The following is a 12,705-nucleotide window of genomic DNA, read 5'->3' as shown; positions in this document are numbered from 1 at the left end:
CATCAACAAATCATCTTTCTCGCCAACACTTCTCATTTCACTGCAATAATCCCTCAAATGGGCTACCGTATCCCCACACCCATCATATAAGTTAAACTTTGGCACTTTAAACCCCGCAGGCAGACGAACGTTAGGGGACACAGACAGTTCTTTGTAAGCCATGCTACCCTGGTCTCCCATTCCTTGCTTTTTCTTTAAGGACTGTTCTATGCCTTTCAGCGTCCTGGGTATATCATCACGCCCTTCTCTTCCTATGAACTTTTTATTTTCAACATGAGGCCCATCTCGCGGACCCTGCTTGTATGAGTTGGGAACCTTGTGGGCAACTTTTGAGGGGTAATATTGGGCATCATGAGCTTTGAGTGAGTATTCATTGTCGGGGATAGTGGATGAGACAGGGGGCGATTTTAGGGAGAGGCAATTGGAGGATGAGTGATGGAGCTACTACGACGGTTGGGAAAGCTGTGATAAGCGGGTAGATCTGGAAAGTATGGAGGATCATCTGGCATTGTGTTCGGAGCTTGGGTAAGGGTAGCATTTAGGAAGCTAGGTGGTGGCGGGGGTGGTGCCTTCCCAGTCATCCAGGCCTGATACATGTCTGCCATGTGTTATCTTAACATCCTCACCTCTTCAACCAACCCTTTGTCCTATTTAACCAACTGTTTTCGAGTGCCGGTATCAACCAACTCAGTTCTGTTATTGTCTGTCATTGCCTTTTGACTTTATGTTGCAGAGAAGAGTTACCACTTTAAAACCACAAACCAACTATCCCTCTACAATGAATATAACAAAATGAAGCCATCATGTTAGCGTTAGGGCATTTAACATAAGATAATCTCACTTTATGTGCGATGCACCTAGCCACAGTTATCGGTTCTAAAATGACTTCGAGGGTACAAAGGTCAGTTGGCATCATCCCAATTTGTTCATTTCAATCTTCTCTTTTCTTTCTTTCCTGACACTTGCTTGATCATTTTCCTTCCTCTTCTTCTAATTTCACTTTTTTCTTTCCTCTCATTTCTCACATCCCACAATTTCATCTCTTTTTTTCCCTTTTACTTTTTTTTTTAACAGTAAAAAAAAAGATTCGATCGAACCCTATGTAGGTTGCCTACGTATCATGACGCCGCATGAATCAGATCTTTGCGTCAGGAATAAAGGAAACAAACTAACATTCTCTCCTTTTTTTACCTTAATGACTAATCCGATGAGAAAAGAGAAATAAAAGAAGCAAAACCTTTTTTTTTTTTGAATTTTCTAGACTTAATGTTCTATAACCTATTCTAAACTCAAGCTTAACGAATTTTTTTTCTTTTTTTTTTCTTTTTGGAAAAAAAACTCTATTAAGGAAAAATCCTAGAAGAGAAAGATATTTTTTTGACTCTTTTTTTTTGAATTTTCATTTGACATCCGTGAAGAAAAACTTCGTAACGAGAAATGAAAAAGATAAAAACTGTTTTTGGATTTCAATTTTTAATTACCTAAAGGAGAAATTTTAAAAATAAATAGAAGATAGAGTATCTTATTTCTTCTATGTACAATGTCCTAAATCTAGTAAAAATAAAAGAAATTTTTTTCTATTCATTTTTCAATTTTTTTTTTTTGGATTTTTTGAAATTAATATCTTAGAGGAAACCTTTAAAGAGGTACTAAAAACAAAAATTCTTTTTTTTGTAGTCCTAATATACTAAAAGAAATATAAAAATAAATTTTTATTTTAAGTTCTAGATATTAATTGGCTAAAGGAAAAACCACATCAAACGATTTTTTTTCAATTTCTAGGAGTACTATTCCTAAAGAAAATTCTAACGGAAATATAAAAATGCAAAATATCTTTTTTTGGATTTTTGATTTATAACACATCTTTTTCCAATACAAAATAAAAAGTACAATAACAAAGAACTCGACATTGTTGTACAAAACTAGAAAGTAAAAGACGACATAAAAAAAACATACTCAAAAAATAAACATAAAAATAACAAATATAAAAAATCTCCTTAAGCAACTCCTGAATGCGGTGGTCTTGTGGTATTAGTCATGCTCAAACTCCGGTAAGTGGATCCACACCTGTATGAGAAAACTTAAACCAACACTATGTGAGACAATAACATTCCCTACTAGACACATGTCAGACATAATTGAGGCTATTTTTGCAAAATGACTTATTTGGCCAAAAGGTGGTTAGAAGTACAAAATTTGGCTAAGACCCCGCAAAGCCAAGAACCTAAGATTTACTAGGAAGACCGGACCCTATGTGAGTTGCCTACGTATCATACCCCGAAAGACGAGAATCAGGTATGCGGAGTTCGGGCCGATTGGATACGGGCGAGAATTAAAAAAAAATAACTAATTTAGAGAAAACATATTTTTTTTGCTTTTTCTTGAAAAATGATGAAACATGCAAAATCTTTTTTGGATTTTCTTTTTTTCCCTTTTTTATTGATTTTTTATTTTCGAAAAACGATGAAAAAGTGCAAAATCTTTTTGACTTTTCATTTTTTTTCTTTTTCTTAATAAAAATGTAAAAAACATAACCAGGCCCTACTTGCTTTATTTTCACACTTCACCCTCTCTTCTTTTCCTCTTTTTTTTTCTTTTTCCCTTTTTTCATCTGCCCTCAGGTATCATTGGTCCGTCAAACGACCCTTTTACCCTTGAAAATTGCAACATGTAGCACATAAGATGCATCAAGATGGTCTGTTATTTTGGGTGCACCTGTCTTAGACAAACTCAACCCCTGTGTTGAGTCCCCAAAGTCAAAATGCACATGATGCATGCAAGCGCTCCTACTAGGGATCCAGCATGGGGTCTTGTTATACTGGGTTTAAAACCTAGGTTTATTTGTTCTAGACCTGGCTTACCCGAGCGGACAACTCGAGCCGAAGAGAGGCTGCGTACCGGTAACCAAAAGATCATCAGGCTTTGCAACTTGTCCGAACCTCGTTCTATTTGGAATAGGACACTAACAGAAAGAAGTCACGACCAGCGTGCACTCCTCAAGAGAGAGAAGAGAGGGATTTTGTAGCAGTTTATATATACAGTTCAAATAATATCAAAGCGGTAAAAACAACATTTAGTACATTAGGCCCAAACATGTAATAAAATCAGATAAAAGACAAATCCAAATACAACAATTTATCTAAGCTCGAATTCTGAACCCTGAACCAGAGATTCTGGGTTCGTCTCTCCAACAGAGTCGTCAGAGCTGTCACACCTCCTTTTTCTACCCCGGAAGGGGTATAAATGGAGTTTTTTTCCAACTTAAAGTGACAATCGAAACGGGATTATTCTATTAAAAATCAGAGTCATCACTTGGGATAGTTTATGGTGTCCCAAATTACCGATTTCAAATCCCGAGTCGAGGAAAAATTGACTTTGTTTAACAGTTCGCGAACCAGAAATTCGGGTAAGGAATTCTGTTAACCTGGGAGAAGGTGTTAGGCACTCCCGAGTTTCGTGGTTCTAGCATGGTCGCTCAACTGTTATATTCAGCTTAATTATCTAATTTTTAAACAATTATGAACCTATGTGCGAATTTTAACTTTAACCGCATTTATTCATTTTTAAGAAGATTGCAACGTTATGAAATAACGTCTCGAACCAAGTCACATAAATGCACTCGTGGTTCTTGACATATTTTAACATCGCTGAGATTTGGATTTGGGTCACATAAATGCGCACTCGAATTTAGGAAGGTAAATTATTAAAACAACGCGCCTAAAGCAACTATGCGTTTGCAACTTTGCGAGGGACATGGAAAATTTGCTAACTGGAGCGCCTCGAATTCTAAGGATTTTAAAGAAAATTGATTAAAACAAGGGTCATGCAATTGTCATTTTTGTTTGGCACGGCGCACCTCGATTTATTCTAATCAAGAGATTTCTAAGCTAACTCGTGAAGGCCATAACTATATTAGCTAAGTATGGCACACCTCAATTCATTGTCTAAAATTTCTTATTTGAAGCCAAGAGGGCCATAGACTATTTCTATTAATGTGGCACACCCAGAAGCTAATTTAATTCTAACGACGTAGTTCAGTTGAATACTAGCAACCCAATATCTATACTGTGACAACATCATGTTCAGCTATAACCAATTCAAGCAAACATATTAGCAGGTAACTAAATGAGAAAATTCAAAACAATGAAAAACAACTACACAAACAACGATCATATCACCAAACAAACATTTAACATTAAGCTTGAATAAAACGGATAGAGGATGATCGAATTGGACCTCAATGTAACCGGGAAATTGGTCGTTTCAATTTTTAACACTCAAAATGTGACGAATCGCTGACGAAACCCGAATTAGAACCGGAAACTCAACGATTTAAACCCACCCTTTAATCACTGTTCACGCTGGAATCGAGGCCAAATATAAAGCTTTCTAAGGAAAAGGCATTTAAATGTTCTCTCAGCTTTAACAAATCTAAAAACCACGAAAAAAGGTTGGTCCGAAATTCAATATTGATAATCTTAGTTCAAATAATAGCATTATTTCCAAATTCAGAACCGGATAACTTGGAATAAGATCCTTCAAATCGCCGAACCAACTGAAACGACGACTCTGAATTCGACGGCAAACAGTGAATGTCGATGAATCCGAACCCACCAGATAAAATGCTACAACCAAAAATCGAGCCCGGCGACCACAATTCGAACAACAATAGAGAAACACAAGATCGAATAGTAATCGAATTTGAACAAAACCACAAACTGAACTGCGCACGGCGAACCTCGGGCAGCGACGACGAACAAAATTGATTCAACTATATTTCATCTTAAAATCAAAACTAGAATTGAAAAGTAGAGACAGAAAGATTGAAATATTTTTTTTGGGCTGTATTTTATGATTTTTGAAATACCAAAGAAACCAAGAAGAAAACGCTCCCAACCCCAGAACTATCTTATATCCATTTCTATCGAAAATCTTGTCTGGAACCCCTGTTTTTCTGTATTTGTTCTTGCCGATGTACATGCGTGCATGGTCGTGTGGTGAGGGGAAGGGTGAGATGCATGAGGGTGGACGAGTGGTGGCTACAGAAGATGAAGAGAACGGGTGGGGGTCATTTTTGTTATGGCTGTTGCGGCATGAGAAGGTTGCTGATGGCTGCTGTGTTTGGGATCGAGTGAAGAAGCAGGGGTCGTCGGTTTTTTGATCGAGGAAGATGAGATCATGGGGGGTCGTTTTGAGAAGACGATGATACGGGGGGGGGGGGGGGGGAGGGGGGTCTCTTTCAAAAGCTGCTCAGCCCTTTTCAGCTTTTCATTCAGCCTTCCTTCTTTAGACTTTTTTTTTTAGTCTTAGGCCTCTTTTTATATTGTAGAGTCTAGGTCTAGATAGTTGTAGGGTTTTTAGGTTAAGGAGTATGGACCTAGGAATTCTGGGCTTGGGAATTATGGGCTAGGTCCAAAATTAGGCCTAAAATGGGTTGCTAAAGCCCAAGCTTTATTTTTTCCCTGCGAACGAGATTAAAAATACGGTCCCATTTATTAATTAATCCTACTATTCAAATAATTACTAAAATAAAACTAACCATTAAAACAAACCTATTTTTGGTATTTTCAAATATCATATTAAAATAAAAATACGATACTATTTTTGTATTTTTTTTTAAGATTAAAAATGACTATAAAACATTAATGAACCTATTTTTGTAATTTTTGTTTTCTTGTAATAAAATAAAGTAAAAGAGCCAAAATTACTCAAAATATCTATATTATGCCTAAATTAAATATTTACGCTAAAATGGGTGAAATCTCGGGGAGGATCAAAAATCACATGTCTACACCTCCCAACCTCAAGAACATTAAACATGGTATCTTTTCGCGATCACAGCATTGGCGAACATGTCTGTCTTCTTGGTGTGCCATGGTCACAAGACATTTTTTCATCCTTTAGTGACAAACATTTAAACAAACTTCAATTGATTAAACATCCTTAATCCCGATCTTCACAATGATTTGAAAGTGAATTTTACTCGACCTTAGTTCCAAAGTATTCCAACTCTTTATTCATCCTCAAATTTATTTTTTTTAGTTATCCAATTCTAGATTAAATCAGTTCCTAAGATCTGGCCAAAATTTCCGCATGCATGTCATGTCATTAGAACTAGCGACAAAAGAAGTAGGAACAGAATAACACAAAAGGACAAACTGTATTTTATTGATTAAAGGATGAAAGGGTGTTACAACTAAACAAGCAACCCAAAATACGAGTTACAACCCTAAAATAATTCGAATAATGAAAATAGCAATAGAACAGACAAACAAGACTCACACAAACAGAATGGAATGATAGAAGGGTTTGACTCAATAAAACAAATAAAATCTGGATCACAACCCTGAAATAACCCAGATAATAGAAAAAACATCAAAACAAGCTACCAAGATTCCTTCCTAGTGAGGAGGGAATGACTTTTCAATTGCTAGACTTGATCTTTAGCCACAAATTTGCTCATCAGAATCAGCAGAGCCTTCTCCAATTTCAACATCATTAACTTCAGTTAGCAAGTTCCCCAGAGGATTCTCATACTCCATGTCACCAGGCATCATCCCTACAAAGTGTGCATCATCATGTGCAGGTAAAGAATTCTGCGCAATATTCTGGGTGTCACTGTCTTGGATCACAATCAGGCTTTCCTGGATCATCCTTTCTATTTCTCTTTTCAAATCCCAACAACTTTCAATATTGTGCCCCCGGGCATTGGAATGGTATACACGCCTTTGAGAAGGGTCAAAGCTTCTTGCACGTGGGTCCACATGATTTGGAGGAATAGGTGCAATCATATCATAATGCTTTAATTTCTCAAACAAACTTGCATAGGACTCTCCTATTGGTGTAAAATTATCTTTCAGCCTTTGTTCCCTTCTATACCCCTGGCTTGGATGTGGGTTATAGGGTATTTGAATTTGTGGAGGCTGGTGGAGATTTTACGGTGCTGGTACTCGCCTTCCGGGGTGTCTTGGTGGCCGGGCAACTACTGAGGTGCAGCAACAGAGTATTGAGGGTTCTGAAGTGGATAATAGTATTCAGGGGAATCATGGGAAACCTGATGAGGTTGCTCATAACTTCGAGATGCTCTCCTAGGACCTCTTCTCGACCCTTTCTTTGTGCTTCTCATTCGTGTCACTAAAATTATTGGATTCAATCGGGACAGCCTGAGTTGCGGCTTTGAGAATGCTTGACTTATAATTTTGCTTGTCTTAAGACCTTCTCAATCATTTCCCCCATTTTGATTTCTTCTGAGAAGGATTTACCCACTGCGGACATCATATTCTGAAAATAATTTGGCTCTTGAGCTTGAAGGAAGACAGTGACTAACCCGTGCTCATCCATAGGTGGCTTAACTCTGGACGTTTGCTCTCTCCATTTAATGGCATATTCCCTAAAACTTTCAGTTGGTTTCTTCTTCAAGTTTGAAAGGGAATTGCAGTCTGGGGCCATGTCAATGTTGTATTGGAACTGTTTGACAAAGTCCTGTGCCATGTCATCCCAGACATACCAGCGAGATGTGTCTTGATCCAAAAACCATTCAGATGCTACTCCCGTAAGGCTTTCCCTAAAACAAGCCATCAACAATTCTTCATTTCTTCCCACACATCTCAGTTGATTGCAATACCTTTTCAGGTGGGCTATGGGATCTCTATGTCCATCATACTTTTCAAATTTGGGAGTCTTGAAACCAGGCGGCAAGTGGACATCGAGGAACATACATAGATCTTTGAAGGCAACACTCTTTTGACCTGCCAACCCTTGCATGTTTTTCAACCGTTGTTCTAAGCTTTTCACTCTTTGGGTCATTTCTTCCTGCACCACCTTTCGGGCAGGCTTCTCAATGTTTGCAGGAAGATCAAACGAGTACGAGTAGTACTTAGGAGAGTGGTATTGCTCTTGCTAAGTAGCAAATTGTGACTCATGACGAGGCTGTCCTTGACCACTGGCCCATGTTTGACACATTTCTATCATTTGCTGTTTCAATATTCTATTTTTCTCAAATACAGTAGACTCCTGTTGAACCCTCTGACCCTGAGTCTCTTGAGCACTTGTAACAGCTTCGATGTCAGTTATCATTTTTCCTTGGATCTTGTGTTTCTAGCTTACCACAAACCGACCACCTCAACTTTCTTCACAATTCAAAACAAAATATGTTAGAATGGACTCAATCGGTCCTTATTATTATCAATATTTTTCATTTCTACATTTATTTTCATTTATTTTTAATAGTGATCGAACCTGATGTGGGTTGCCTACGTATCATGTGGGAACATGAATCAGATCTTGCGTAGTTCGGGAAGATCATGAACAAAGTAAATAAACTAATTTTTTTTTGAATTTTTTATTTTATTTTTTCGAAAGAAAGACTTATAAAGAAGAAAGAGAATATTTTTGAATTTTGATTTTGATTTTTTTTCCAGAATTTTTGAAAAGAAAGACTTCTAAAGAAGAAAGATTGTTTTTTTGAATTTTGACCTTTTTTTTTTGGAATTTCGAAAGAAAAACTTCTAAAGAAGAAAGAAAATATTTTTGATTTTTTGGACTTTTATTTTGAATTTATGAAAGAAATACTTGTAAAGAAAAAGAATATTTTTGAATCTTGAATTTCTTTTTAATTTTTCAAAGAAAAATGAAAATATTTTTGGTTTTTTAGAAGAATTTAAAAAAAAATATTTTCGGATTTTTTTTAAAATTAGTTCTCAAAAAAAGACTTTTCTAAAAAGGAAGTAAATAAAAATTATTTTTGGATGTTTTTGAAAATTGTGGTCTCAAAGAAAGAATTTTCTAAAGAAGGAAGTAAAGGAAAATATTTTTGGATTTTTGAAAATTAGGGTCTAAAATAAAGACTTTTTTAAAGAAGGAAGTAAAGAAAAATATTTTTGGACTTTTTTTTTCAAATTGGGGTCTAAAATAAAGACTTTCCTAAAGAAGGAAGTAAAGGAAAATATTTATGGATTTTCGAAAATTGTGGGCTGGAACCGATGAAGTTTGCCTACGTATCTCACATCCGGTGAGAATCAGACCCGCGTAGTTCGCCCATTTTGACGGAACAGGGAAGCAGAACTTTGAAAACTTTGGCTCATTTTGAAATGACCTTTATTTTTCAGAATTTCGGTAGAGTTTCAGAATTTTTTAAATATCTACCTCACTTTTTTTTCTGTTTTTTTTTCTTTCCCTATTCTAGAACCCGGTCAACATGCAAGCCGAAACAAACAGATGCGTAAGTAGCACGTAAGATGCATTAGGATGGTCTTTTTAATTTGGGCATATCTGTCCTAGACAGACCCAACCCCTGTGTTGAGTCTCCAAAGTCACATGCACGTGATGCAAACAAGGGTTCCTAATTGTGAACCGACATAAGGCTTTGTTATACTAGGTTTAAAACCTAGGTGTATTGTTCTAGACCTGGCTTACCCTAGCGGACAGCTCGAGCCGAGGGGGAAGCAGCGTACCGGGAATACAGAAGCTTCACCGGCTTTGCAACTTGTCCGAACCTCGTTCTGAAATTGGGATATGACTCTAACAGAAAAGAAGTCACACGAAGAGCACACTTCTTAGATGATTTAGAAGACTCGGAGAGAAGAGGGTTTCGTAGCAATTTATATACAGTCCAAACAATATCATACCGGTAAAAGCGGCATTTAACACATTAGGCTCAACATGTAAAAATCAGATAATAGATAAAAGCCAACTATAACAGTTATTCTAAGCTCGAATTCTTGAATCCTGAACCAGAGATTCTGGGTTCTTATTCCCAGCAGAGTCGCCAGAGCTGTCACACCTCCTTTTTACACACCCGAAGGTAGTACAAGGGAGTTTTTCCACTTTAAGTGACATCATTCGAAATGGGATTAATTATTAAAATCAGAGTCGCCACTTGGGATAGTTTATTTGGTGTCCCAAGTCACCGGTTTATTCTAAATCCCAAATCGAGGAAAATTCGACTTTCCTTTTGAAGTCTGCGAACCAGATATTCTAGGTAAGGAATTCTGTTAACCCAAGTGAAGGTATTAGGCACCCTCGGATTCCGTGGTTCTAGCACGGTCGCTTAAACTATTATAATCGGCCTATTATATGATTTTAACACATGTTTTAGCCTATGGTACATTTTAACTTTATTAAACGCTTTTAATTAATTTTAAGAAGATTTCAACGTCATCTAAAACACGTCTTTGGACCACGCCACATGAAATGCACCCGCAGTCTGAGACACATTTTATTTAACATTATTGAGATTTGGATTTGGGTCACATGAAATGTACACACGAGTTCAGGAAGGTAGTTTTTAAAATAGCGCGTTTAAAGCAACTATGCACTTTCAGCTTTGCGAGGGCCATGGAAGATCAACTAAATGGTGCCCCTCGACTTCTAAGGATTCAAGTATTAATTAAATGAGGGCCATGAATTTTGAGATTTTGTTTGGCACGACACACCTCAATTTTATTAAAAGAATTATATTTCACTAAGCAAACTAAAGATACTCCTATTTAAATCTAATTTGAAATTAGGTATTACAACCACGTCACAGAAACCGTACCCGTAGTTATGATGATTTCTATGACTAAACAAATGAAAAAGTAAACCAATATGAAATACAAACTAACGTGGGAAAACAAATCAGTTTTCCTCTACAGCGCACTCACTTTCAGCAATTAAATCTGTTATAGCTGTACACAGTGAATTGGCAACAGTTGTGGCCATCGTGCATTACCTACACAAGTTTCTTTTCCTAACCTTATCCACTTATTAATCTAAATTCTAGAAAATATTATACTTTAAGATTGAATAGTTCAAAACCTACATTGGTCCAAGCAAGAGTAACGATCAAATTTTTTAAGTAAAACCATCTAGAGATAGTTACCATCAGCCAAGGAATAAATTAATACTACCTTAATTGAAATGTGAACAACAGAAAACAAACCTCAATTCTTGAAAAACACTCCCTTAGTCACATATATGGTTTCTCCTCCAAACAGATAGCCAACCTCCAAACGGATAGCCAACCAAAGATACAACATCCTTTGATGAAGCCAAAACTGTGTTCTCTGATTGAATAGAGAAAAGCTTCTCTAAGAAAGCTTTACAACATAGACAAGCACCGGACAAAAGCTTCAAGCTAATATTCCAAGAAATTCGAACAAAATTCTGGAAGCAAGACCACGTCGGAACCTCGAACTCGACGACTCGAACGACACACTCACTCCAAATCACCTTTTTCAGTATATTAATAATATAGAACCACCAAGCCAAGATTTGTACAACAACAATGATCGTTTCTAGCAGAACTGACGAGCATGAATATTGGAGAAGGAAAAATCGAGTCGTTGGCCTGATTTCTCAGAAATCGAAGAAGAAGTTGACATGTGGTGGTGTAATTTGAAAATCTTATCTCTAATCGTCATCCCAAATACTTAGTCATAATGTAATTGTAATAGCTAGAGTTGGAATTTGGAAGCTCATATAGCAGAATATTGGAGGGGAGGGGCGTTCTATTTTCTTGCGGCTCCTCTTCAGCTTTTTCCTTAGGTCCCTAGGTTTTAAGAAAGGTGTTAAGGGTATTGGGCTCAGGGATTATGGGCTAGGTTCAAAATTAGGCCTAAAAATGGGTTGCTCGAGCCCAAATTTGATTCTTTTCCCGCGAACGAGAATAAAGTACGATCTTATTTAAATTAATCCTACTTAAGTAAAATAACCATTAAAATAGGACTTGCCGCTAAAACAAAACTATATTTTTTTTGGTATTTTTCAAGATTAAAAATGACTTCAAAATATTAATGAACCTATTTTTTTTTTTTTGTAATTTACGTTTTCTTGTAATAAAATAAAGTAAAAGAGTAAAAATGAGTTGAAATAGCTATATTAGGCCTATATTAAATATTTACATGCTAAAATATGAAAAAACTTGGGGAGGGTCAAAAATCACATGTCTTCACTATCAATAATGGAGTAGTTTTTTTAATTAATTTCTTCAAGTGTAGTTTCAATTACTTCTTCTTCTTCTTTTTTAGCGCATAAGATAAGCTCTCGTTATTAGGACATAATTTTTCACTTGAAAGAACATGCAAAATAATTTTAGAGGGACATCTGGTCTTATTCTATATATGGTTTTTGGGGGAAATTGGTTATAATACAGTGGTGAAAAGAAATTGCCTTTGGGCTTGTGGAACTATGACAAAATGGCAGGGATTCATGTTTCACTAGATAAGATACTTTTGATTTTACAAAATAGGATTATTATTGTTATTCTTGAAAGTTCAAAAGGTTTGTTGTTTGAATGACATGTTTCTTTATCATGTATGATTTCGTTCCAACTTCTTTTCTTATTTACAGAGTACAGAAGCCTTTTGCCAAATCTGGATTATGGACTGTCCTGGGTATTTTTAATGAATCTAAAAACTGATGCACCGTGATGGCTCTTGGAGCAACCAGATATTTTTCTCTTAACGGAACCTCAGCATTTCCGATGTACCCGGCAATTTCCTCCAGAGTTGGGGTGAGCTCAAAATCTGGGAAGTGGAAGACATTGTGCGCTGGGTCCCAGCAAGTGACCAACGCTCTTATAATATCACCCCGAGGCTTGATTTCCAGCAAACCCGTAAGACCTTTCAGATATTTCTTTGGCCGTACCTGCTTTGCTTATTTATATTATTCATGTATGAGCCATGTTTAAATATGTGTATATAGGATAGATTTTTGAAGTATTGG

At 36.5% G+C, this 12,705-nt stretch overlaps 1 long non-coding RNA gene across 1 annotated transcript; it reads right to left on the bottom strand.

Annotated features, from left to right (window-relative positions):
- Window positions 1–1,821: 1,821 nt before the first annotated feature.
- On the bottom strand, window positions 1,822–11,708 carry LOC142162862 (uncharacterized). Its single transcript, XR_012694339.1, has 2 exons — window positions 10,922–11,708; window positions 1,822–2,067 (listed from the first exon to the last, which is right to left on the bottom strand). It is a non-coding gene; the product is annotated as an uncharacterized LOC142162862 (long non-coding RNA).
- Window positions 11,709–12,705: the final 997 nt, after the last annotated feature.

Source organism: Nicotiana tabacum, chromosome 8 (assembly GCF_000715075.1).
Source record: "Nicotiana tabacum cultivar K326 chromosome 8, ASM71507v2, whole genome shotgun sequence".
NCBI classification, from domain to species: Eukaryota; Viridiplantae; Streptophyta; class Magnoliopsida; order Solanales; family Solanaceae; genus Nicotiana; species Nicotiana tabacum.
The sequence above is the reverse complement of the archived record's forward strand: the minus strand, read 5'-3'. Positions and strand labels throughout refer to the sequence as shown.